General features: G+C 45.2%; 1 protein-coding gene across 1 annotated transcript in view; it reads right to left on the bottom strand.

Moving 5' to 3' along the window:
* Positions 1-26,748, bottom strand: part of CACNA1C (calcium voltage-gated channel subunit alpha1 C) — a 722,305-nt gene that overhangs the window by 208,485 nt on the left and 487,072 nt on the right. The window lies entirely within an intron of this gene.

The following is a 26,748-nucleotide window of genomic DNA, read 5'->3' on the forward strand; positions in this document are numbered from 1 at the left end:
CTGTAAATATATTCCGTTTCCTGTTGTCCGTGGCTCTTTTAAATTGGTACTGAGAAGTCTGAACACCTTCTTTCTTGTTGGCATACATGCTGTGACGTCGTTTCATTCAATGTTAGGGATCCTGTCAGGTCTCAAAAATTGTGCTGGATCAGCTCACCGGGTAAGAAAAAATCATGCGAAGCTGAGGTATCAGAGAAAGTACTTCAGTTGTTTGATATTTAAACATATGGGGAGAGGGCATATGCTGGATGAAATGCCCCTTTAAAAGGTGATGGAAATTGTATTGATGCATTCCAGTGTACTGTTGTCTTCAGATAACATGACAGTTAGTTTAAAGATATTTGACTTCATTTTTAATCCTATCTCCTGCCCAAATGGCACTCTTGGAATGTTCATACTCAAGTCATGACCCCAGGATTGTAGAACCCCCTTCCTACAGAACTACACATGGTCTCTTCACTACAGGCCTTCAAATGTGCCTTGAAAATTCATTTGTTTTAGACTGTCATTTCCCAACAATGTTGTTATGCTGCTAATTCCTGAGACTGTGGACTCCCTCATAATATTGTATTCTTATGGCTTGACCATTGATATGGATCTCATCTCATTCTTGTGTCCTGCCTTTTGAGGGCTAAACCCTAAAATGTGGCATATAAATACTGTAAAACAAACAAACATATTGAGTATTTATTTATTACATTCTGTCTCCCAAATACAAATTCCATTCGAATATTCACATCTTAAACATGTATGCACAGTAAACTAGATGATATTAAACTGGGTCTAGATGGTTTATATATTTCTTATACTTATGCTTCACTTTTCCTCCAACTCAAAATGGTTTCCATACGATTCACAAGTGGTCTCCCAATCCAGCCTTATTTATATTCAGTAGTAAAACTGGATCATGTGTTATCATCAGAACATTCCCTATGACTGCTGAAATCCTTGGAAGTGTAAACCATCTGACAAACTAGGTCACTTCTTATAATGGTGACTCTACCACCTCCCCACACATCATTGTGTAGCCCACTGGAATAATGCCTCCAGCTTTATCCATACTGCCTGGTTTTATAGCTTATCCACAACTGATGGTACCTTGTTTACACATAACCACACTAACCAGCTGCAAGATCCTCAGCACCTGTAGCCCCTCCATGCCACTCAGGGAATTCTATTTCCAGATTCTAGCAAGACAATAATGCTCCTGCCTGAACATCACACAACAAAGAAATAGCACCGGCTATCCTCCAAGTAGGAAATATATTTATTTTTCTAGTTCAGAAAACAGATCCAAGTTTTGATTTGCAGTTGCTAAGCAACTTAACTCAAATTCCACGTTGTGATCAGCTTCATTACCAGTAAGAGTTCTGGTTCATCTCAGGACCATAATTTTCTGCAGAATTTTATGGGTACCTGCTCAGTTTAATTAGTATCTAACAAATGCCCAATTTTCTTCCTTGGTTTATGGGGATGCTGTCCTCCCTTGTCTTATCAATTTATTTAAATGAAATGATACTTTCACTGTGCCACACTTATTAGTCAAGTGTTACAGTGCCCTGGAAACCATCAATACCTGTGCATTTATTTATGAGTGTGCAGGAAACTGCACCCATGTGAAATTCACTAGCTGTGCATGATTTTCCTCCTTTTCTCCTCACGTGCATCTTAGTACTAACGCAAGAGACTACAGTATAGCAGTGTAAATTGGAAGCTGGCAGTGGCATTTCCCTTAGAGTGTCTTTCTTGCAAAATGACACTGCAGAAGAGATTACAGAGGTTCAAAAGCTCCCAGTATATTTCACCAGATGAAAATGCAATGATGATGATGATACCCTTCTAATGCAATGCAAAATTAACTTATGGAATTTATCGCCACAAGATCTGGTAATGTTCATGGCTGCAAAGACCTGTTCACAGAGGATAACAGTGGCTATTAAATTATGGCAGCTAAGTATGGAACCTCCAGGTACAGAGATAATACACAACTAATACCACGTGCTGGGGACAAACAACTTATGAGCTTCCCAGAGCCTCCTAACTGGCTACTTCTGGAAACGAAAGGAAGGTAACTCCTACATTGGTCCTTGCATTTGCTGCAATCAATATAGCAACTACTGTCTGCACTAGGGATAGGTGAGAATTTGATTCTGTTCGCATTTAAAGCCAAACCTATCAAATTTACACTTTCCAAAACCATATGAGAACTGAAACACAGCCATCCTTCATAATTCACACTTATTCCAATTTTGCAATGCAGTTCGTCAACCAAACAATGTTTACAAAAATGCATATATTAGGGGAAAGTGTGCATAAAAATGAATACAGGAATGAAAATATGCAAAAATGCATTATATAACAAGAAATGGCTTGCAAAAATGTGTACATTAGTCCATTACCAAATTCTTCCAAGCTACACAGGAAGTGGATTGGACTGTGAAAGACCAACCCACATTGTGTTTGCATTTTTAAAAATTGGAGGGCAGTACAATATCTCAGAGAGGAGGTCAGGCCTCCTACTATAATAGCATTCATTATAGCTGCCCAATGTTCCTGCTTTTTAAAGTTTGATAGAAAGCTGTTGGCTATAGGTATGTTCTTAAACTGCAAGGTTTTTTTGCCTATTAGTGAATTTCTCTGCTTTTTAATCAGGGAGGTAAGAAATGGGATTCTGTGCAAATTTGCTGAGAATGGATTGATCATTTGCATGCTTATTGAGTTCAGTAGAATTTACTCTCCTGCAATCATGCTTAGGATAGGTGAAACTGACCACAAGGGAGGGGGAGCAGGTGGGAGGGGGAGGGGAGGAGGGCAAGTTTGACCATTTGCATGCTTATTGAGTTCAGTGGGATTTACTCCCATGCAATCTTGCTTAGGATAGGTGAAACTGAGCACAGGGGAGGAGGAAAAGGGAGAGGGAGGGAGGGAGAGCTGGAGCGGGCAAGGGAGGAGGAAGAAGGGGAAAGGAGGAAGAAGGGAGGGGAAAGGAAAGGCAGGTCTGATCATTTGCATGCTTATTGAGTTCAACGGAATTTACTCCCATGCAATCATGCTTAGGATAGGTAAAACTGACCATGGTGGGTGAGGAGGAGAAGGAGGGAAGGAGGAAGGGAGGGAGAGGGGAGGGAGGGGATTGGAAGGGGAGGGTTAAGGGACAGGAGGGTTGAAGGAAGGGGGAGGGAAGATGCAAGAGGTAGGGGATAGGAGGGAGGAGAAGGGGAGCGCAGTTTTGATCATTTGCATGCTTTTTGAGTTCAGTGGGATTTACTCCTGTGCAATCATGCTTAGGATAGGTGAAACTGATCTGGGAGAGGGGCAGGGAGGGCAGGGAGGGCAGGGAGGAAGGTGGACCGGGCGGGGAGGGGGAGGAAGAGGGGGAGGGAGGACAGGAGATTGGGTAGGTGGGCACTGGGCAGAGGGAAAGCCTTTTCCTTTGTAAAAGGAAAACATTGTTAACAGTATCACTGTTTTTCTAGGTTTTCATTTCCTTTTTATTCTACAGCAGGCACCTGTAGTCTCCCACACAAATTTAAATCGAAGCTGCCACTGGCCACATCCACACCAGACTTTTATAGTAGGGCCCCGCTTATACGGTGGGTTAGGGACCAGGCCCCCGCCGTAAAGCGGAAATTGCCGTAAAGTGGAACCCATTGACTATAATGGGTCGCGTCGCGCGAAAATGCCACAAAATGCCGCAAAAGCGCAAAATCAGCTTTAAAAAGGGGAATTTCCCCTAATTGAAAGCCGCCGCATCAGCGGAACGCTGGAAAACGGAATGCCGTAAAGCGGGGCTCTACTGTATTCCACTGTTTAGTCATGGTGTTCCACCCTATTCCCCTGATGCGGCTACAATCCCCAGAAGAGGGGTTGACTGTTAAACCACTCTGGCCACTGGAGCTCTGTCAAGGAAATAGGAGTCTCCTAACAACTCTCAGCACCCTTCACAAACTACACTTCCCAGGATTCTTTGGGGGATTTAAAAAAAATTCTCTTGTTTTACTCTTTGAACTCTTGATTCTCTCTGAGTGTTTTGTGTATTGCCATGAAAATTTAGATGATTGTTAAGCAAGCGTTTCTGAGTTCAGGACTATAAATTTTGTAAGATTTTGTTTTGAAATGAGCTTATGGGAAGCAGCAGAATGGCATGGGGGTATTTTCAATTTAACATTGCGGAATGCAAAAAAATGCATTCTGGCTATAGTATATGTGGCTGTATAATTTGCACTAGAATGCTGGAGAATTTTTATGAGGATTTTTTAAAATTGCGAATTGCTGCTAAAATGTGGAGAACTAAATTTAAGATTGGAAAAATTAGAAACTGAGAGAACCGAGAATGACAGAACTTTCTATCCCTAGTCTGCCCCTGCTGCTTTTAAGGCTGTGTCCACACTAGGCCGTTAATGTCTATGTGGGCCACTGTTTCATGGGCAGGCTGGCACGCCTTCTTCCACATGAGTGCTTTCACTTTTATGCATCTGAAATAAATGTCAATATTTCCTGTTAACATGAATGGGGGGTGTTTGATGGAATGTATTTATGTTGTATGTTGTCCCTTCCCTTCAATTACTGCCTCCCCACCGACCTAGGTTCTGGAAACTGGAGGGTCATTGTAGCATGCATGTGCATATTTGTTTACCTATGTGCACATCTTTTTTTTTAATGTTTGAAATATAAGTAATAATGATGTTAAAGGTATGTGTTGCTCCAAGTCAGGAGACCTAAAGTCTGTTGTGGGTACGTGCCTTAACAAAATAATAATTATTTTTGAAATACAAGTTTTTTGTGTGTTACTCCAAGTCAGGAAATCTGAAGTATGTTGTAGGCACGCAGACATGCAGACATGTATTTGTTTACCTGTGTACTCATACTTTTTTTTAACAAAAATATTTTTGAAATGTAAGTTTTTTTATACCAGATTAGCACAAAAGAACAGTCACATTTTTTTTTGTAAAAAAAGTATGTATGCCACTCAGTCATGCAAGGATTTGGGGGTGCCTGCATGAAAGACTGCCACTTCCTTTGCTCCTTTTTTCCTTCCCTGCCTCCTGTACCTGCAAGGGCAAATCAGCATCTTAAACCAGTTTAAACTGGTTTGTGAAACTCAGTATGTGCTAACTGTATTTTGCCTGTATATCTGATGCTGTTTAACAGCATTACTGCCAATTCTAAATATTTGTCGCTGTTTATCAGTGCCACTAAAGCCCTCATTTGATTGAACAAGCATGGATTAAGAGAGTGTAGTGGGGTGGGAGCACACATGAAAGACCCACCCTCAATATCCCCAGATGTTCAAGCTCCTGTCAGACATTTGTGCATTGAGAGTGTCAAAGGGGCTTCTATGTGCGTTTGACTGAATACAGTGACAAATCTCTGTGTGCTCTGGTATCCTGATATGACAAAGTTCCCGATGTGGAGGCATCTAAACATGTTCAGTCAAATACACGTAAGAACAGTCCAGCTGGGTTAGACCAAAGAGCTATCTAGTCCAGCATCCTGTTTTCACAGTGATCAATCAGCTGCCTATGGGAAGCCCGCAAGCAGGACATGAGCACAACTCTCCTCACTTGTGCTCTCCAGCAACTGGTATTCAGACACATACTGTCTCTGATGCTAGAGGCAGTACACAGACATCATAGCAGTAGGCCATTGATAACCTTATCCTCCACAAATTTGTCTAACCCCCCTTTAAAGCCATCCAAGTTTAAAGTTATGCAAGATCCTTTACTACATCTTGCAGTACCAAATTCCATAGTTTAACTACGCATTATGTGAAGTACTTCCTTTTGTCTCTCCTGAATATTCCGACATTCAGCTACATTGGTTGATCCTAGGTTCTAGTATTATGAGAAAGGGAGAAAAGATTCTTTCTATTTTTTGTTGTTGGGCTTAACACTTTTCCATTCCTCTAATTCTTCTTTTGCACTTGTTATTGCCTGCGTGCATTTCTTTTGCCAAAGTTTGTGTTCCTTTTTGTTCTCTTCATTTGGACAAGACTTCCATTTTCTGAAGGAAGCCTTCATGCTTCTAATAGCTTCCACACTGACATCCTATTGACCTAAATCAGCCTTTCCCATCCTTTGGGTCCCCATACGTTGCTGGACTACAGCTCCCATCAGCCCTAGCCTGCATGGCTAATGGTCAGGAATTATGGGAAGTGTAGTCCAGTAATATCTGTGGACGTAAAGGTAGGGAAAGGTTGGCTTAGATTATACATTTCCTGATCTACAGTATAACAATCTAGCTGAATGTATGGTATATTATTGTGATTTTGAAAAATCCCAAGCATTTGGGAGATCTTTCCCTTTTAACTTCCCTTTTACCTATCCTATAATTTTTTATAAGTTTCCTCTTTTGAAGGCAAATGTGACTGAGGTGGACTTTTTTTTTGCAGTTTTCCCACTTACATGTATGTTAAATTTGATAGCACTGCAGTCACTATTCCCAATCGGTTCAACAACATTTGCATCTCACACCATCTTCTCTCTGGTCTGTTCTATTACCAACTGTTCTAGGACACAGTAATTTAGGATACCTAGAAATTTCACCTCTTTGTCATGACTGGAATATGCATTTACCTAGTCTGTTTGAAGGTAATTGGAGTCACACATCACTACAACATTTTCTTTCTTAACAGTCTCCTTGATTTCATTCTCCATCTCAAGATCACCCTGAAACCCCCTTCAGATCTTCATGCTAAATGTATACATGTCTGAAAGGCACTTGCTTGCAGGGGGCCATTGGGGATGGGGCTTGCATGTACACCCCCATCCTCTAGAGACTTTTAACTCTAGTGTATTCAGGCAAAAGATTTAAGGCTGAAGTCATTTCTGAATCACCCTACATCCCCTCACCAGAAATTAAAGGGGGGGGAGCCTTTCCCCAAAAGCCTTCAATGACAGCATTTCAGGGTTCCAACAAATGGCCAAGTTTATACATCCAGCAGAATCAAGTGGTAAACTTGTTTCTAGTCTGTATGATGTTTGATACCCCTAAAAACAAAAGCAAACATCCCTGTACATTGAAAAAAATCCCTCTACATTGGGGGGGGGAGGGAAATAGGAAGCTATTCTCTCCAACTTGCAAATGCAGGTAGTTTATTTTTAGATCAGGCACTATTTGAACATGCAGTCTCCCACCTGCAGGCTGAAATAGTACAACCCCCCCCAAAAAAACATCTCGTAACTGCTGAATGTACTTTCTGACCCAAACTCAGTTCCCAAGTACATATAACTCCAAAGGTAATACAGCACTTCACTCATTTTTTTACGTTAGTTTTCAAATCTAAACTGTAGGCTCCCTGTTCACAGTCCGAAATAATAAAATACCTTTCAACATTCTTAACAACCAGCTAACATAATGCACTGTCTACTAAACATGTTTGTAATTTTGAACACAGCTCTCCACAGGAGTGTTCCTTCAGGCAGTTTTGCTAACATAATGGCAAACCAGATACTAGATATATTACATTATCATAAAATTTTACAGGGCAGGAAAACGAAACAGGCTGTTGACACGGGCAGTGTTTTCAGCTTGGAATCAAGAGGTTAAACAAGGATTTTTCTGGTTAGAGGGCTTTACTCTTAATACAACCTTTTCAAGTACATAATTTTAGCTCTTGTATCTCTTCAGACAGACACTGAAAATGGATAAATTGCACCAAACTGAATTTAAAAGCAGGGTTGCAGTAGTCATTTTTGTAGTTTGTGAATACTTTTTGGAGCATTCACAGAAGTGAGGAACTGATGATATTACCTTGAATTAGGCCTTGTGTGGGCAGGTGTTATGCAAGCTTCCCTCACAAAACTGTCAAAGTAAACTAATGTCTAACCTCACATATCTCCTGCTATTCTCATCTTGATTCTTCAATTATTTTTGTCAATAGACAAATTTAATCTGGATAAATTCTTAAGAGGAGAAACAGGTTTCTTTACATTTAAAGTCATTATTGGGGAAAACAGAATTATATAAGAAGTGTATGGTCCAATATTTGCCTGATTATTTCAAACCATGAGCTTTAGCCCTCCTCACCTCTGCAGCTCCTGGCCATACCCACTTCTTGTCCTCTGCTCATCTAAATGTTTTTCTTCTCTCAGGCTTTCCCCTCTGTCCATTCCTCTTCCTTCCTTCCTTTCTTTCTTCTACTTTTTTTTTCATCACATCCATACCATACATTTAAAGTGCATGGCTTCCCCCCTGCAAATAATCCTGGGGACTGCAGTTTCATAAGGGTCCTGGGAACTGTAGCTCTGTGAGGAGTAAACTACGGTTCTCAGGATTCCTTGAGGGAAACCACATGCTTTAAAATTATGATTCATGGATGTTTCATGCCATTTAATTCTTCTTGTAAATATGGCCTGGGTTAGGGGGAATAGCAAATAACTCCTTTCAGGACACTTTCTGCAAACATAAAGGCTGAGAACTTGCTTTGTTTATTCTCAGGATTCTGTGCTAGCTGAATCCTGGTTAAAACAAATACTCTCTTGTTTCTGAGTCAGTCATGATGATGCTATATTTTAGATGCCTTAGCAATAGTTTCAAAGGAATGATTACTTGGTATTCATTTATGGCTCATTTAAAATGTCAAAGGGAGACTACTGTAGTGCACTTTATATAGGACTACCCTTGAAAGACAGCCCAAAAGCTGCACCTGGTGCAGAATACGACTGCAAGAGTGTTGAGCATCATACCAGGAAAATATTGCATGACAGCAATTCTTTGGGAAATGCACTGGCTGCCTATTTGCTGCTAGCCCCAATTCAAGGTGTTTTTAGTTCACAAAGCCCTGAATGACCTGAGACCCAATAAAATAAAGGAGCGCCTCTCCCAGTATCTGAAAACTCAGGTCTGCAGGAAAGGTCCTTCTTGTGGTCCTGCTGCTGGATATGGTCTGGCACAGAGTGAGAGGGCCTTCTCTGTGATATTCCCCTGGGTATGGAACTTTCTCCTGTTTGAGGTTTGGTTGTCTTCCCCCTTGATCACCCCTTGCCATGCTGAGCTCCTCTGGGAGGAAGGTCTGGACAGCATTTAAAAAATACCACCTTTTGATATCACCTTAAGACACATCTCTTCACACAAGTATTTGAATGAGAGGTGTGGGTGAGATCTATATTTTATTTCTGTTGCATATTTGTTGTTAGTATGTTTGCTTTAATGAGAGGATATTGTGGTTTTAGTTGGCTGTAGGAAGTTCAGAACTATGCTGCTGTTCTGTTTTTTTATTGTTTATTGTCCCCAGTCCTAGCCTTCTTCTGATTTCTTGACTACTGTCTCCATTTTGGTTAATGACCGTGCCAAGGTATTGATAATCCTCAACAAGTTCAATGTCCTCATTGTCAACTTTAAAGTTACATAAATCTTCTGTTGTCATTACTTTAGTCTTCTTGACGTTTACCTGTAGTTCTGCTTTTGTGCTTTCCTCTTTAACTTTCATCAGCATTTGTTTCAAATCATTACTGGTTTCTGCTAGTAGTATGGTATTGTCTGCATATCTTAAATTACTGATATTTCTCCCTCCAGTTTTCACACCTCCTTCATCTTGATCCAATCCTGCTTTCCATATGATATGTTCTGCATATAGATTAAACAAATGAGGTGATAAAATACACCCGTCGCACACCCTTTCCGATTGGGAACCAATCAGTGTCTCCATATTCTGTCCTTACAGTAGCCTCTTGTCCAGAGTACAGGTTGTGCATCAGGAGAATCAGATGCTGTGGCACCCCCATTTCTTTTAAAGCATTCCATAGTTTTTCATGATCTACACAGTCAAAAGCTTTGCTGTAATCTATAAAGCACAGGGTGATTTCCTTCTGAAATTCCTTGGTCCGTTCCATTATTCAACGTATGTTTGCGATATTAAGGCAATAGTTTGATAATTACTGCATTCCCTGGGATCCCCTTTCTTTGGAATTGGGATGTATATTGAACGCTTCCAGTCTGTGGGCCATTGTTTAGTTTTCCATATTTCTTGACAAATTTTTGTCAAAATTTTGACAAATTCAGTCTCAGTAGCTTGCAGCAACTCTATTGGGATGCCATCTGTTCCTGGTGATTTGTTTCTTCCAAGTATTTTAAGAGCAGCTTTCACCTCACAAAGATCCTCTGTGGCACAGAAGATCCTCCGTGGCACAGAGTGGTAAGAGGCAGTAACGCAGCAGAAGCTCTGCTCACAGCCGGAGTTCGATTCCAATGGAAGGAGGAAGTTGAATCTCCGGTAAAAGGGGTTGAGGTCCACTCAGCCTTCCATCCATCCATGGTCGGTAAAATGAGTACCTGGCATATGCTGGGGGGTAAAGAAAGGCCAGGGAAGGAACTGGCAATCCCACCCCATATATACGGTCTGCCTAGTAAACATCGCAAGACATCACCTTAAGAGTCGGAAACGACTCGCACTACAAGTGCAGGGACACCTTTACCTTTTTTTCACCTCACATTCTAAAATTTCTGGTTCTTCATCATATGGTTCCTCCATGAATGAATCTGTCATCCTTGCATCTCTTTTATAGAGTTCTTCAGTGTATTGGTTCCATCTTCCTTTTATTTCTGGGCTACGCTGGAATATATTCCAGCGGCCATCCAGGTATTTAAGGCTAAAATCTTGTCTCAGTTACTGTATGGTGTTCCAATGTGGATCCAGGGATTTAATCCAGCTGTGGAAAGTGTCCTTTCAAAATTCCTGAGATCTCTATTTGGAATGCCATGGTGTGTAACAGCCGCAGGCTTTCGAGGACAGCCTTGTTTCTATCGAATGTGCTGCATGGTCCTTTGCTTTTAGATATTGGCTTAAGGTTGTCTTCAGCGATCCTTCTTTAGGCTATTTAAACCTTCTTTTGAAAGGCGTTTACACCAGTTCTTGGTCTAAATTGTTTTATTGTTAAACTGCATTCATTAGGCTTTTCTTTTGATTTTATCCTTACACAAAATTTCAGGATTGCTAAATTCATTTTAGACCAACAAATTAGGGATATCGACTTTCAACTTTCTGTATCAAATGCTTGCAAAATGCGCTTCCCTATCCATCTTGGTCTGAATTTCCTGTTCCCCAAGCACACTAACTATTTGGAGAATCTGTCTATTCCTAAGTATCGGCATGTATTCTCCAGAGCCAGGTTTAATTGTCTCCCTTCCGCTCTCTTGGAATGGCAATACCAAGGTACGCCTTATGCGGACTGGGTGTGTCCTTGTGGTGACGAAGTTGAAACATTGACTCACGTCTTTTTTGTATGTAATTTTTATAGGGAGGATCGTGATAGACTACTCGGCCCAATTATGAGGAACTTTCCTAGCAGGCCATTGGTCTCGTTTTTGAAAAACTTCCTAGCTGATTTTAATAAGTCTACAACAGAGTCAGTAGCTAAGTTCCTCTTCTCTGCCCAAAGGAGTCGTAAGAGGATTCTTCTCTTTTAACTGCTATTTCTTCTATGTTGTATTTTTATATTTCTGTATCTTTTCTGACTTTTTACTGACTATTTTACTTGAATGGGTCTGTGACCATATATTAATAAACAACAACAACACCTTTTATTTTATCTCAGTCACTCAGTGTATTCCCCTGTTGATTATTCAACTCTTGGTTTAAATTTCCCTTTATTTTCTCTAATCTTTTGGAACAGGGTTCTTATTCTACCCTTTGTGTTGTCCTCTTCTATTTCTATACAATAACTATTGTAATAGTTCTCTTTATCCCTACATACTAGTTGCTGTATTGTTGCATTTAGGGTTCTAACCGTGTTTCTATCTCCTTTTGCTTTTGCTTTCCTTGTATCTTTAACCATTTTAAGAGTTTCTTCAGTCATCCATTGAGGTCTTTCTCTCTTTTTAACTAGAGATATTGTCTTTTTGCATTCTTGCCTGATAATGTCTCTGACTTCACTCCATAGTTCTTCTGGTTCTCTGTCAACTAAGTTTAAAGCCTCAAATCTGTTCCTTATTTGATCTTTATATTCTTCTAGGATGTTATTTAAATTGTATTTTGGCATTATGATTGCTTTGTTGTTGTTCTTTAGCTTTACTCTGATTTTCAAGCAACTGAAAAGATGACTGTACACATGGATATCACCAAATGGTCAATATAGGAATCAAATTGATTATATAATTAGTAGCAGAAGATGGAGGTTCCATACTTTCTGCGAAAACAAGACCAGGAGCAGACTGTGGTACAGATCATGAACTGGTAATATTGAAAATCAGAATAAAGCTAGAGAAGAAGAAGAAAGCAATCATAATGCCAAAATACAATTTATTGTTTGTACATCACCCTAAAATCCTACAGGCTGAAAGGCTGTTGAGTATAATTCACATATGCTTCAAGAAAAGCCCTCTCCTCTCATTATGAGTAAGGATGTCAGCAGCATTGGCAGTGCAAGGAGACAGGAGTTGGGATAGTAATCCCCTCTTCTTCCTGGTAGTTCCTCCCTCAGCTTCCTTTGGCATCTGCCACATGTTTTATAGGCAGATGCCTGCCCTTGGTGCACCTGAAAGATGCTCTGGCACTTCAACAAAAGTCTTCCTCTCTCATTTGGAGCAAGGGGGAGGTGTCATTTGGAGCAAGGGGGAGGTGTCATCTGCAGCGGCAGTGGGGAGCAGACAGTGTCCAAGGAGTGAAGACTTTTTAAAAAATTAATAAATAATTCACTTCTTTACTGTTCATGGCCCCCTCTGGATTACTTCGTGCCCCTCCTGGGGTCACGGCTCCCAGGTTGGGAACCACTGCAATAGGACAAACACTCTTGGTTATGTTCTGGGGAAAAAAGTAGCAGAGATCAGGCCTGCTGACCATATCCTTTGACCAGGAAGACCAGTTCCCTAAACTCAGATTAGATTGGTGCCATGTATGGGATATAAGCATGCATAGGATAAATTAAGGATTTTAAAGTAATGACATAATGACAAGTAATGACAATAGTTTCTTCTCTGTAAAAGTTTTTGCATGTCGTTAATTCTTCCCCTGCCCCCATGACATACACAGACAGTGAATTACACCACCATAGTAACTGCTATTCTTATGGCGCTTCAGCTAGGCTCTCATCCATAATGCCTACAATTGTTAGAATTTGCAGCTAATCTTTCTTTAGTTACTGGATGATTATTTTCCACTTCAGTGGTGAAAGAGAAAAGTATATGATGCTGTATTTTCCCCTTCTCTTCCTACCAGATCAGTTTTTGATGACAGATAATAAATCATTCCATGACATCGTATTTTGTTTTGTGGTATTTATGCTTGAGGAGTGAATGGGAATTGGTCTGGATGACACTTTTCTCCAGCTGCTAAATTGGTACACTAAGGAGATGAACTGATAAACAGCTTGGTTCCCAACCTCTGCTATTTCATGATTTTCACATAGGCAAATTTTGCTGCCACCGTGCCTTGGCTGTTATTCTTCACTTAATGCAACAGGTGAAAGAGCTCCCCAAATATCCCAGCTCTACAGGATAGCCAAACTATCCAAACTCCCTTTCCATCAGGCTAAGTGTCTGGAAACTGAATACAACAGAAAAAATATGCTGAGGATTTGGATATGTAACTTCCAAATGGAAGTTGACTTTTCCACGACACTTCCAGTACCTCTATTAGTGCACTAAAGCAGAAAAGTAAAATCACAGTCTCCTTAATGATTGTTACACACACACAAACACGCACATGCACACACACACACACACACACACACACACACACGTTTTAGCATTAAACTGTGGGACTCCCCATCTGATCCAAGGAAGCACGAACAGTTTAACGAGGGCTGGTTTAGTAAGTGCAGCTTTCCTTTTTCAATGTTCTTCTTGCCAGAATAACCTCTTAAGACATCTGCATTTGGGGGAAAGTAGCATAACCCTACTCCCTGAACCCCCAACAGATGAATGCAGAAAGAGCAACCCTAGTACAACTGAAAGTGCTTACATTTTGAGTCAAGACGGCCCAAAAGGTCAATAAGAACTGATAACACCAACCATGAAGTTTGATGTTGCTTTTGAATACACACTTTGGTTTTTCATTTGAAAGTCTGAACTATTTCTCAGTCTCTTTTCATCAGATGCCCCAGTTTGTTTTTCTAACCTCTGTGTCTTTTTAATGGAGGCTAACTTACATCATATTCCCATTGGGATTCTGACAGAAGCCCTGATATATAACCAAAACCCTTGTACATGTCACCACCTCACAAACTGTCTCAGCCACTTCTACAGAGTTGCAATGGGAGATACATAGATTTTCATTGTTTTTCCAGCTCAACTACATGAGGATCTGAGTTATTCTGGTCATCAGTCACATTATAGTCTTGTTAGCTTGCCACTGAATCCTGTAACAGAAGGTACTTTTTTTATACCCCTAGTTCTAAGCAGTGGTGTAGTGGTAAATAAGATGTACAGGTGCTCATCATGACAACCCCAAGAGTCATATCCCCAAAGAGTCCATAGCTATGCCCATATTACCCAATTTATTAGAATCCCGTTCCGTGCCCGGGACCTACCGGGCAGAGGGACGAGCTTGCGGCCGCTGTCGATGTCCAGGCCGCCATCTTGGGGGATGCGTGCACACACGGTGTGCTGGCGCGCCGTCGTGTGATGCGGCAGGGAGGCGGGGCGGCTGAAGGCTATTTAAGGCCGCCCCGCCTGCTTCCCGCCATCCAGTTCAAATTTCGGCGGCAATCTCGGCAGCCGCAGCAGCAGCTTCGGCGCGGCTTCTTTCGGCGGCAGCTTCGGCGCGGTGCGGCTCCTTTTGGCGGCAATCTCGGCAGCCGCAGCAGCAGCTTCGGCGCGGCGCTGCTCCTTTCGGCGGCAATTTCGGCAGCCGCAGCAGCAGCTTCGGCGCGGCGCGGCTCCTTTGCCGGCGCACGTGGGCCTCCGGAGGCTTCCTGAGGCCAGGGTGACTGGGCTGCGGCGAGCCCCCCCCCAGCCTCATTGAGAGACAGGGAGGCAGTGGTGGCTGGCACCAAGGCCTATGCGGCGAGGATCTTGGGGCAGTCACTACGAGGCAGCAGTGCAGGATCGGATCCAGCAGCGGCGAGGACCACAGGCTAGGCGGCCTTTGGCCGGCAACCTTTAAATTTAATTATTAATTTTAATTAACGCGGGGGTAGGTGGGGCACGGCCCCAACCATCAATCCTTGCCACGTGCAGGGCAATTAGGCTCCCCTCCAGGATAATTGGGTGCCGGGAGGGGGTATAGAATAAGCAGGCGGGCCCCTTCACAACGTTTTGAAATCACGTCGTTTTGTAAGCGGGGCCCCTATCTCCCTCTAGTATGCCACCCAAGAAAGGACAAGGGGGGCCAAAAGGGAAAGGAAAGGCCCCCAAAGCAGGGGGGAGATGCCCACCCCCAGCGGCAGAGGGGGCAAGGAGTGGGGAGGGGCCACCATGGGCGGCCATATTAGCCAGGTTGGAAGCCCTAGAGCATGGCTCAGGCCATCCTAGTGCACCTCGGGACCAACCTGTGACAGGGAAGGAGAAGGACCCACCACCCAAACGGTCTCGGGGGAAAACGCAGCAGCCAGTGAACAGTGCTGATGCAGGGGCTGTTGCTTCCATCTTAGTGCGACTGGATGTGCTGGAGGCCGGGCCCAGGGCTGAGGCGAGGACGCCCAGCATAGAGCCAGGTGCAACTCCCACCTTGCAAGCAGCACCAACAATGCAGCCCACACAAGGACCTTCGGCGGAAAGCACACAGGGTGAGTCCTCTATCATGCCACAACAACAAGGGCAGCGGCAGTGGAGCTGGGCCCCCTGGGGGTACCCCTACTGGCCCTTTTCCCCACCAGCGGTAACCGAGGGATATGGGCAGGCAGGGACTCCCGCCAGCGGGGGGGAGGTTACGCCACAGCAGCAGCATCCCCTAAGGGAGGCCTGCGAGCAGGTCTGGCACCTCGCTGCTGGGACGGCGACGGAAGGAGGGCATCAGCCCGCCCTGTCTGCCAACCCCCCCGCAGAGATATCCGACCCCCTGGGATCAGTCAGAGAGGGGGCCATACCTTTTGGGGAAACGTCTGCCCCACTGGGTTTTCATCTTCTGCCTGCTACGAAGGACAGAATATGGAGGGGAGAGTACGTGGACCTATTCTCGCTCTTGTACAGGGAGCCGGTTGGGAAGGATAAGGATAAAGGGGAACATGCAGAGCCCGATAGGCCCAAGCGCCGACGGGTAGAGCGCTCTTGGTCTAACTGGCTGCCTGCATTCCTTACGTACATGGGGGTGGTAATACAGAGGCAGCCTCATAGGGCCTCGGTACTGATCAAATACCTCGATATCATATATCGGGGCTACTCTGAGTTTCAAGGGATGGCATGGCTGGACTACGACCAGGCGTTCCGTATGAGGGCGCTTTTGATACATCCCTCCCCTGGGACAAAAAGGAGGCTGACCTGTGGCTGCAATTTATGGCACATTCTAGACCCATGGCAGGTGATAGGGCGGACAGCGGCCATCTCTTGGCGCGCCAGGCATCAGCAACTGCTTCCCGCGGGCCTGCGGGGCAGGGGGTTCAACCCCGCCTGCTTTGCTGGGAGTTCAGCTCGCGTGGCCTTTGCGGTCGGAGCCCGTGCAGGTTCAGACATGAATGTGCCATATGTGGGGGCCCCCACGCCTGCACTAGCTGCCCCAGGGGCCGCCCCTTCAGGGGTGGAAACAGGGATTCGGCTGGCGCAAGGAAGACAGGGGCTGCAGGCACAGCTCAGGGAAAGGGGCCCCAGCCCAATTAAAATTGCCGAGCTCCAACACTTACTCCACCTTTACCCCCTAGTCCAAGATGCCCAGTTTTTACTTGAAGGCTTCACAGTGGGTTTTCGGATCCCCTATTTGGGTCCCAGGCGACCTTTCATGTCCCGCAACCTTAAGTCAGTGGAAGGCAGGGAATCAGTTCTGAGAGAAAAAATTAGGAAGGAAGTAGTAGCCGGCCGGGTTTTGGGCCCCTTTGCTGCACCACCCATCCCCTCACTCAGAGTTTCCCCATTGGGCCTCGTCCCCAAGAGGGCACCAGGTGAATTTCGCCTGATACACCACCTGTCCTTTCCACGGGGTGAGTCAGTCAATGACTTCATCCCAGCGGAGCTGTGCTCAGTCCGCTACACATCATTCGACTGTGCTGTGCGAATGGTCAGGGACTGCGGGGTTGGGGCCCTTATGGGAAAGTGTGACATCAAGTCTGCTTTCCGCCTCCTCCTGGTCCACCCACAGGACTTCGAGCTGTTGGGCTTGGCTTTTGAGGGTGAATATTACGTGGACAGGGCATTGCCTATGGGCTGCTCTATATCATGCTCTGTTTTCGAGCGCTTCAGCTCCTTCTTGGAGTGGGCGGTCAAGAGGCGCGCAGGCTTGCAATCAGTGGTACACTATTTGGATGACTACCTGTTTGCGGGCCCTGCAGACTCAGGCACCTGTAGGGCATTCATGGCACATTTCGCGGGGCTGGCTGGGGAGCTGGGCGTCCCCCTCGCGGCCGAGAAAACTGAGGGCCCATCCACCGCTATCACGTTTCTGGGCATCGAGATAGATACGGTGGCCCAATGCTGCAGGCTCCCTCATGACAAGTTGGGGGCCCTCAGGGAGAAGATCTCAGAGGTGGTCAGTTCTAATAAGGTGACATTAGCCACTCTCCAACAGCTGGCAGGCCATCTGAACTTTGCCTGCAGGGTTGTAGCGCCCGGCCGTGCCTTCCTGCGGCGCGTATATGATGCCATGGCTGGCCTATCACGATCCTACCACCGCACACGGGTGACAGCCGCTCTTAGGGCTGACCTGACAGTGTGGTCCACCTTCTTGAGGGAATTTAATGGGGTCTCCCTATGGAGAAGGGATCGCCTGTTGGAGGCAGAGCTACAGGTTCACTCCGATGCCTCGGGTGCCTTCGGTTTTGGGGTCATTCTTCATGACTCATGGTGCCACGGCAGCTGGCCGCAGGGCTGGACACTGGCTGGCCTGACCAGAAACCTGACGTTCTTGGAGTTCTTCCCCATTGTCGTGGCCGTACACCTCTGGCCCGACAAGTTGGGTAATTCCTCAGTCCACTTTTGGTGCGACAACCTCCCCACAGTGCACGTTATTAACACCCTGTCCTCTAGAAACCCCAACGTTATGCTTCTGGTGCGAGCATTCGTGCTCCAATGTCTTCGCTATAATATTCAGTTCCTGGCGCGCCACGTTCCGGGTATTGACAATAGTATTGCTGATGCTCTATCACGGAACCAGATGGAGAAGTTTCGCCAGCTGGCACCGTGGGCAAGGGCTCTGCCAGAGGTGTTCCCCCCAGCGCTATGGGAGATTGGAGGATTGAATCAGAAAGGGCCATAAGCCTTTCTGTGGCGCCCAGCACTTTGGCCAGCTACCAGGGGGCAGGTAGGGATCTATCAAACTTCAGAGAGTCCAGGGGTTACGCCCAGGAGTGGCCCATCCCGGTCGAGCAGCTTATGGAGTTCTGCGTGGAGGGGAAACGGAGAGGCCTTTCAGTCAGGACCATCAAAGGTAAGCTCTCAGGCCTCGCTTTCCTTGCGAAGGCACGGGGCTTTCAGGACTACAAGGGTGACTTTAGGGTGCGCCGGATGCTGGAGGGTTGGTCCCGCGAGCGCCCTTGCCCCCTGGATGCACGCCTCCCCTTTTCCCCGGAGCTATTGTTTGGCCTGCAGGGACAGTGGAAGCACTTGTGTTCTTCCCCTTTCGAGGCCCTGCTATATCATGCTGCGGCCCTCACTCTGTTTTTTGGGGCCTTCCGAATTGGGGAGGTGGTGGCGGCTTCTAAGATGGATAACTCCCTCCGAGCTCTGCTAGTCTCCGACCTCAGCTGGAGGGCAGAGCGGGCCCTCCTGCGGCTCAGGCGGTCTAAAACGGACCAGCATGGTAAGGGGCGCCTGGTGGTATTAGCCCCATGCCGGCAGCAAGAACTCTGCCCAGTAACAGCCCTGCGCGGTTTTGTGGCAGCGAGGGGGTCGCAGTCAGGGTACCTATTCATACATAGGAACTCCCAGCCCCTTACCAGATACCAGTTCTGGTCCGTGGCGAAGGCCGCACTGGGAAATTTAGGCGTGGACCCCAGTAAGTTCGGGACACACTCCTTCCGGATAGGCACGGCCTCCACGGCGGCCCTATTGGGCTTCTCTAAAGACAGGCTTCAGGCTGTGGGCGGGTGGTCCTCGGACGCGTACAAGGCCTACGTTAGACCACTTGCTGACACACACGACGCCAGCGGCTAGATGTTGGCCCCCCCAGCCCCCCCTTTTTTTGTTACCCAATGTCGTTGTTGTTTCAACAGATCGCTGGACAAGATCGGAGCAGCCACGCATCCTCCTATGTGGCCACAGTATGATGTTCTGGGCGGGCCGCAGGGCTGCGAAGTCTCGCTTTGGCACGCAGCTGGGGCTCAGTCAATGGGCCGCAGTGCGGTGGCTGGGACGTCGGGGGATGCGTTGGGACGGGCTCCTGCCAGCCTTGTTTCAACCGGCTGTGGAAGTGGCAGTGCCCCAGGTGCTGGTGATCCACCTCGGGGGCAACGACTTGGGTCTGTTAAAGGGCAAGGCCCTAATTGAACAGGCATGCGGTGACCTCCGGGCCATTGCACGTCACTGGCCGGGGGTGCACTTAGTGTGGTCAGACATCCTGCCGCGCAGGAGGTGGAATTGTACCGGTGACCCACGAGGGATCGACAGGGCACGGAAAAAGGTGAACAGGCAAATTCAGAGGGCCCTTAGGGACTTGGGAGGTTCTGTCATCCACCACCCAGAGGTGGGCCACAACAAGCTTGAGCTGTTTCGGCCTGATGGTGTCCATTTGACGGACACGGGCAACGACATCTTTCTAAGGGACCTGCAGAAGGGTTTACACCAGATTCTTATCGGGTGTGGGGTAAAGGGGGACTAAGCAGAGGCTTGTCCCCCTTCTGTGGCGAAGAAGTGCGGGGAAAGGTTAAAGGGAAAGGGCAGCTAGGTGACACCTTTAGGCACCTTTGGGGGTGACAGGCGGTCCGGAGGCCTGCAGCTCAGGGCTACACGGCCCGGGGACAGGGTACGGGCCGCCTTTGGGGCCAATGTGCCTCATCCGCTCGGAGTTTCAGGGCTCCGAGGGGCGGTGATGCGGGTTGGACCCCCTACACGTCTTCAGGGTGTGGCTGGAGCTGGGGGGCTGGCACAGGACAGCCCCAGGCTCAGGCAGGGCATGGTCGCCCGATAGCTGCTAACAGGCTTCGCCTGGATCACCAGAATGCTCCCGCCCTTAATCTCCCTTCTGCAGGTTCATTATTCAATTGATTCTGTTTAAATAAAGTGGCCCATTATTTACCCAAGCAATGGTGTCTGTGTTTTATTTCGGCAATAGGCCGCAATCCCGTTCCGTGCCCGGGACCTACCGGGCAGAGGGACGAGCTTGCGGCCGCTGTCGATGTCCAGGCCGCCATCTTGGGGGATGCGTGCACACACGGTGCACTGGCGCGCCGTCGTGTGACGCGGCAGGGAGGCGGGGCGGCTGAAGGCTATTTAAGGCCGCCCCGCCTGCTTCCCGCCATCCAGTTCAAATTTCGGCGGCACCCGCCCGACCCTCCCTCTGCTGCAGTGTGATCCATTTGGTCGCTACGGGGCCGACTAGGAATTTTTGGCCTGCCTGCCTCGCTTTGCTGGCAGGTTTCTTTTGCCTACTCCACACTGTGGTTGGGGGGAGGGGTCAAGGGTTAGCACGGGTGCCCCTGGGGTCAATAGGCTGATTGGGCTGTTTAGTTTGAATTGTTAACGGTCACTTTTGGAGTGCAAGCGAAGAAGTGCGGGGAAAGGTTAAAGGGAAAGGGCAGCTAGGTGACACCTTTAGGCACCTTTGGGGGTGACAGGCGGTCCGGAGGCCTGCAGCTCAGGGCTACACGGCCCGGGGACAGGGTACGGGCCGCCTTTGGGGCCAACGTGCCTCATCCGCTCGGAGTTTCAGGGCTCCGAGTGGCGGTGATGCGGGTTGGACCCCCTACACATCTTCAGGGTGTGGCTGGAGCTGGGGGGCTGGCACAGGGCAGCCCCAGGCTCAGGCAGGGCATGGTCGCCCGATAGCTGCTAACAGGCTTCGCCTGGATCACCAGAATGCTCCCGCCCTTAATCTCCCTTCTGCAGGTTCATTATTCAATTGATTCTGTTTAAATAAAGTGGCCCATTATTTACCCAAGCAATGGTGTCTGTGTTTTATTTCAGCAATAGGCCGCAATCAGCATGACTACAGTCCAATGCATAATTTCCTTAAAGTAGGCTCTGTTGAACTCAGTGGTGCTTACTTCTCACTGCATAGATCTTGTAAAACATAGAGCTTTAACAAAAAAAAATATTCAGACAGCTGAAATACACTTTTAGCTCCTAATTACAAATGAAAACAATATTGCAGATAAGTGTTGCAATTTAAACTACTAGCATAAAACAAGTAAGAGCTCCATCAAAGAAGTATGATTATTTTCCTCATTCTCTGACAAACAAGTGGCCATATCCACGCCATACAGTTAAAGCACATGGCTTCCCCAAAGAATTCTGGGAATTGCAGTTTGTTAAGGATGGTGGAAATCGTAGCTCTCTAAGAGGTAAGCTACAGCTCCCAGGATTCTTTAGGGGAAACTACATGCTTTTAAATGTATAGTGTGAATAAATGTGAAACTTCATTTTAACCTCATTCCCTTGCCAGAGCTAGGAGGATCCTGGCATTCTGGCAGGTGATGTTACTGTTCTTACTCTGCAAAACGTTCCTGTGCTACACTCCTCTGCATTTCCCCTCCATGGAGTTACGGGTGAAGAAAGAGCCCAGGAGGTTCCAGAAGCAGCAAAATAGAATGTATTCCTGAGAGGAAAAGAAGCCTAAATCCCAAATGGATGCCCTGCCTGATACGTATCATTTGGCATCTGCTTCTCTCTTTTAAATTTTTTTTGTATTACTATTAAAAGGTGTTCCAACCTTTGAACAAGAAGAAACAATTCCCTTTTAAAATTTACAAATCACTAAAATGACAGATTTTGAACAACTATCATAACATTGTTAGATCAAATCCAGTCACATGGTAATGAAAGTTAATTCATTGGACATTGTACCACTGGCCCCAAAATTCTTTTAATGATGAAGTCCAAAGAGGTGCTTTAAAATAATCAGCCATTTTAACCTTGTGCATTAATTCCTCCACTTTCATGAGCCATTTAAGTTTGGGTAGACTACTGCAAGATTTCCAGTGCCTGGCACATATTACTCATGCAGTGGTCAGTAAATTTAATATTATCTCCTGTCAGCCCTCTCTGGTACAACATATTTTACAAAAATTAAGAGGCATATCTTTGGATTAGGGGTTATTTTTAGCAGTTTCCTTATTTTGTTTTTTTTATTATTTGTTTTATCCTGTACACTGCCCTAAAATCAGATATTATGAAGAGCAGCATAAAAACATTTTAAATAAATAAACTATCAAATATTGATTAATGAGAGAGTTAGGCTTGTGCTTAATTCTCTCCCACTGAGAACTTGGCTTGGTTTTGCCCCCTGAAATAATAAATAGAAAAGCCCATAGTTCTTCAGTGAGCTGTGAAAAACCAATTTTTTCATAAATGATTGCATTCAGTTTTTAAAAATCCATAATAAAACCTTGAAACCCTATATGTGCTGTCAACATCCCCACCCCCCTATTTCCAGAGGGATAGCCATAGTCCCTTAGAATCACGGAATCATAGAATAGTAGAGTTGGAAGGAGCCTATAAGGCCATTGAGACCAACCCCCTGCTCATTGCAGGAATCCAAGTTAAAACATACCCAACAAGTGGTTGTCTAGCTGCCTCTTGAGCACCTCCAGTATTAGAGAACCCACCACCTCCCTAGGTATTTGATTCCTTTGTCATACTGCTTTAACAGTTAGGAAGTTTTTCCTGATGTTCAGCCTTGGAGCAAACAAACCAGACTTCTGTAGCCCCTTAAAGGCTAACAAATGAATTGTGGCGTAAGCTTGTGTGGACTACAGCAGTGGTTCCCAGCCTGAGGGCCACAACACCCAAGGGTGTCCACTCCTAGTGGAGTCGCAAAGTGCCAAGATAATAATAATAATAATTATTATTATTTTAAAAACTCTTCATGCTGGCTGAAACTAACTGAGCAGATGCAAGGGACTTTCATTTCCGGCTCCTCATCCTGACACCCAAGAAAACCTGCTGCTGATTGCTCTTCCTGATCTCCCAGCTCCTTAATCCCACATGGAGAAGGGTAGCCCCAGCCTTTGCACACTGCCTGGACCGGTGAAGGAGAGAGCAGTCATGGTGGCCAACATGTACTGAGTGGGAGGGGAGAGAGAGAGAGAGAGAGAAGGGTAGGCCTCTGGCCTCCTCACAATCCCTTCCTACAACCCACCAGACTACTTGTATGTCTCCCCTTGTGGAGAAACACCAGCCTAGGGGGGATGTTAAATTGGGAAAACAGCACAAGGAAATGGGTTTAAACCCCTCTGCCCAGTGGCATGGCCCTAATCCAAATGTGACATTTAGTTTAACTCTAATAGGACTTTAATATAAAAATGTTCTATGGCATGCTATTGGAATATCTTGCATTGTCTTGCTGTGTTTTGCCTTGATTAGTATCCTACCTTTCCTACAAGGAGCAAAAAGTGGTATACATAGTTTCCCCACCATTTTATCCTCAGACCAATCCTGTGAGGTAGGTTAGGCGGAAAGAAGTGACTCGCTCAGGATCATGCGTTAAGTTTCATGGCTGATACAAGATTTGAATCTAGGTCCTCCCAATCCTAAGTCAACACTCAAATCCCTATACCACACTGGCTGACTTGTATCTAGGCCTGGCACAGCTGGAAAACCCTGTGGAAGGTCTATGACAATGGAAAGAGTTTATCTTTGAAGATAACTCAAACTTTCAAGACGTCCATGCAACACCACTTATGTCACTTTTCATTACATGTTAAGGCTTTGATTTGAAAGTCTGAACTGTTTCCCCATCTTTTCCCATTCAATGGGCCTGCCTATTTTTCCTTAACTCTCTTTTTCATAAGACTCCCCTACATCACAATCCTACTCTGATTCAGACATAAGGCCTGATATATAGCCAAAACTCTTTACTTGTCACCACCTTCCATATAGTCCTAGCCACTTCTACATAGTTGTAATAGGAGATACACAGATTTCCACTGTTTTCTAAGTCACCTATATGAGGATCTGACTGATTCTGGGCATCAGTCCCATTACAGTGTTAGTTTACTGCAGCATCTTGCAAGAGATATTGCTTTCATATCCACCTAAGGTATTACTCAAAAGTAAAATAAAAATTCAGGGGGGGGGTAATGGAATGCATCAGTAGCCAACTATGGCTGCACTCCTCACATACTGCAATTAAGTTCAAGGCTAAGTTCAAGATTTTGGTATTGGTATACAAAGCCCTATACAGCTTGGGACCATGATACCTGAAAGCTTGTCACACCCCTTATATATCCAGTCGATCACTGCGCTCTTCAGGTGAGGGCATCTCATAGTTACCATCTTATCAGGAGGTCCGTTCTGCACAACATAGGAAATGGACCTTTAGTGTAGTGGCACCTACCCTTTGGAATTTCCTCCCCTTAAATATTAGACAGGCGTCGTCTCTGTTGTCTTTTCAGTGCCTACTGAAGACCTTCCTCTTTCAACAAGCCTTTTAAGTAGAGACCTTATCTCAGTCTCTGTCTGTGTTGGAACTGCTTTTTAATATGCTTTTAAACCTTTTTAAAAATATGTTTTTAAAGCTTTTTAAAAATGTTTTTAAAGATGTTTTAATATATTTTAAAGTCTGTTTTTATGATGTTTTAAAATGTTTTCAGTGCTTTTGTTTGCCACCCTGGGCTCCTACTGGGAGGAAGGGGGGATATAAATCAAATAAATAAATAAATATCCCTGAAGAGACTATAACTATTCCATTATGAGACTTAGGTCTGGGCTCTCCATTCAGCAGAATGAAGTGGTAGAATCCTGATACGGCACAGTGGATTGTACCACTTCAGGGTGTAGGTGGGGTGGTGCTTTTTAATGCTTCCCTTAAAAAAAACAGCACTCCCTACAACACATGCCAGTGTAGTGTACTGGTTAGTGTTGGACCATGGCTTGGGAGACCTAGCTTCAAACTTCCAGACATGAAGCTCATCAGGTAACACTGGGCCAATCATGCTGTTTCTCAGGCTACCCAATGGGGGATGGGGAAGGGGAAAGAGAAGGTGAGACAGCTAGGTGCACAGAAGTATGTTTATTGACCCCAAGTGTTTCAAGTATCTATTTCAGGGACACTCATTCACACAATCAACTTGTGTCTTTGACCTCCAACTCTGTTGCAAAAGCTTATGTGTGAAAATCACACCTAAAATGTGCCACCAACTGAAAGCACCCTGATACTGGATCTACTTAGACACAAATGCTAATCTTGCAAACAGACATGGCCAAGTGTTGCCACCCTGGGCTCCTTCTGGGAAGAAGGGCAGGATATACATTTAATAAGCAAACAAACAAATAAATGTATGTATGTATGCCACTTGGGGACTGACTTTGTTCCAGTATCATTTTTGATTTATATATATTCTTTGATTGTTTATATTATAAAGTTTATAATAAAACAACAGTATAAAGTTGGAGGTTGCTTGTGTTCCTTAACAAAACCCCACAAGCCACAACTGCACTATCTATATATTGTTGTTGTTATATCTGAATAAGGCTGTTAATCTTCCCATATCCTATCTTGTCCTTTATTAAATTCCTAATGCAATTTCAGGCTGTACTGGCATACTCAAGGTAGCCAGGTTTTTATATTCTAGTTACAAATATGTGGCCAACACCATTCTACCTTTCCTCAACAGCTTATTTGATATGACTTCTATCAGCAAGAGCTTGTTTTTGCTTTACAGCATCAGATATTTTAGTTCCTGGCTTCCAGTTCTAAACTGATCATTGCACTGAAAGCACTTAAGTGAGAGAAACCAAAAAGGTTTGTGGCACAGTTGCTCTTCAGAGAAGATATTGTTTAATAGTAGTTGCTCTGACGATTGGTGCTGGTAACAATGAGATCATAGATTTTGTTATATTGATCAGTTATTTAGAAGAGGAAATAGTGACCAAATTTGCATTTAGGTAGTGTGTTAGCAAACCTGAATCTTGAGATTCAGAGTTACCAGCATAATAGTTTTTAAAATAACATTTCTTCTGAAAACATTACATACTATTGGTTGCTTACAGAGATGGGTTACCATATTTCCATGAAATGAAGTTCTACCCAGACCTGCTAGGGTAGATCTTATATGCCTAGATATACGCTGATTATTTCCAACACACAAAAGCTGTCTGTCCTCCAATAACTTTCTTCACAATGCATTTCTTTTTTACTATAAAACATGCAACTTACTGTACCTCTAATAGGAATTGAGTAACATTCCAGAACTGACTGCTGACCTACATGGTTTTACATGATGCATTTTTAATATTACACATTACATATGTAGCTGACTTATACTAAACCAAACTACAGGCCTACCTAGCTCAGTCACTGTGTGGCAGTAGCTCTCCAGGGTTTCAGACATGTCTTTCCCAGTCCTACCTGGACATGCAAGGGGTTAAACCTGGGACCATCTGCATGCATAGCATGTACTCATATGGAACTAGCAAAATGCCCATCATTATGTGGAGAGAGGGTGCCACCTGCGGAGGTATCGTAATTATGTAGAGAGAGGATTGCTCAATGGTAGAGCATATGCTTTGCATGCAGAAGGTCCCATGTTCAATCCCTAGCATCTCCAGGTAGGGCTGAGAGTGATCCCTGCC

The sequence above is a fragment of the Rhineura floridana genome, chromosome 8 (assembly GCF_030035675.1).
Source record: "Rhineura floridana isolate rRhiFlo1 chromosome 8, rRhiFlo1.hap2, whole genome shotgun sequence".
Taxonomy (NCBI): domain Eukaryota; kingdom Metazoa; phylum Chordata; class Lepidosauria; order Squamata; family Rhineuridae; genus Rhineura; species Rhineura floridana.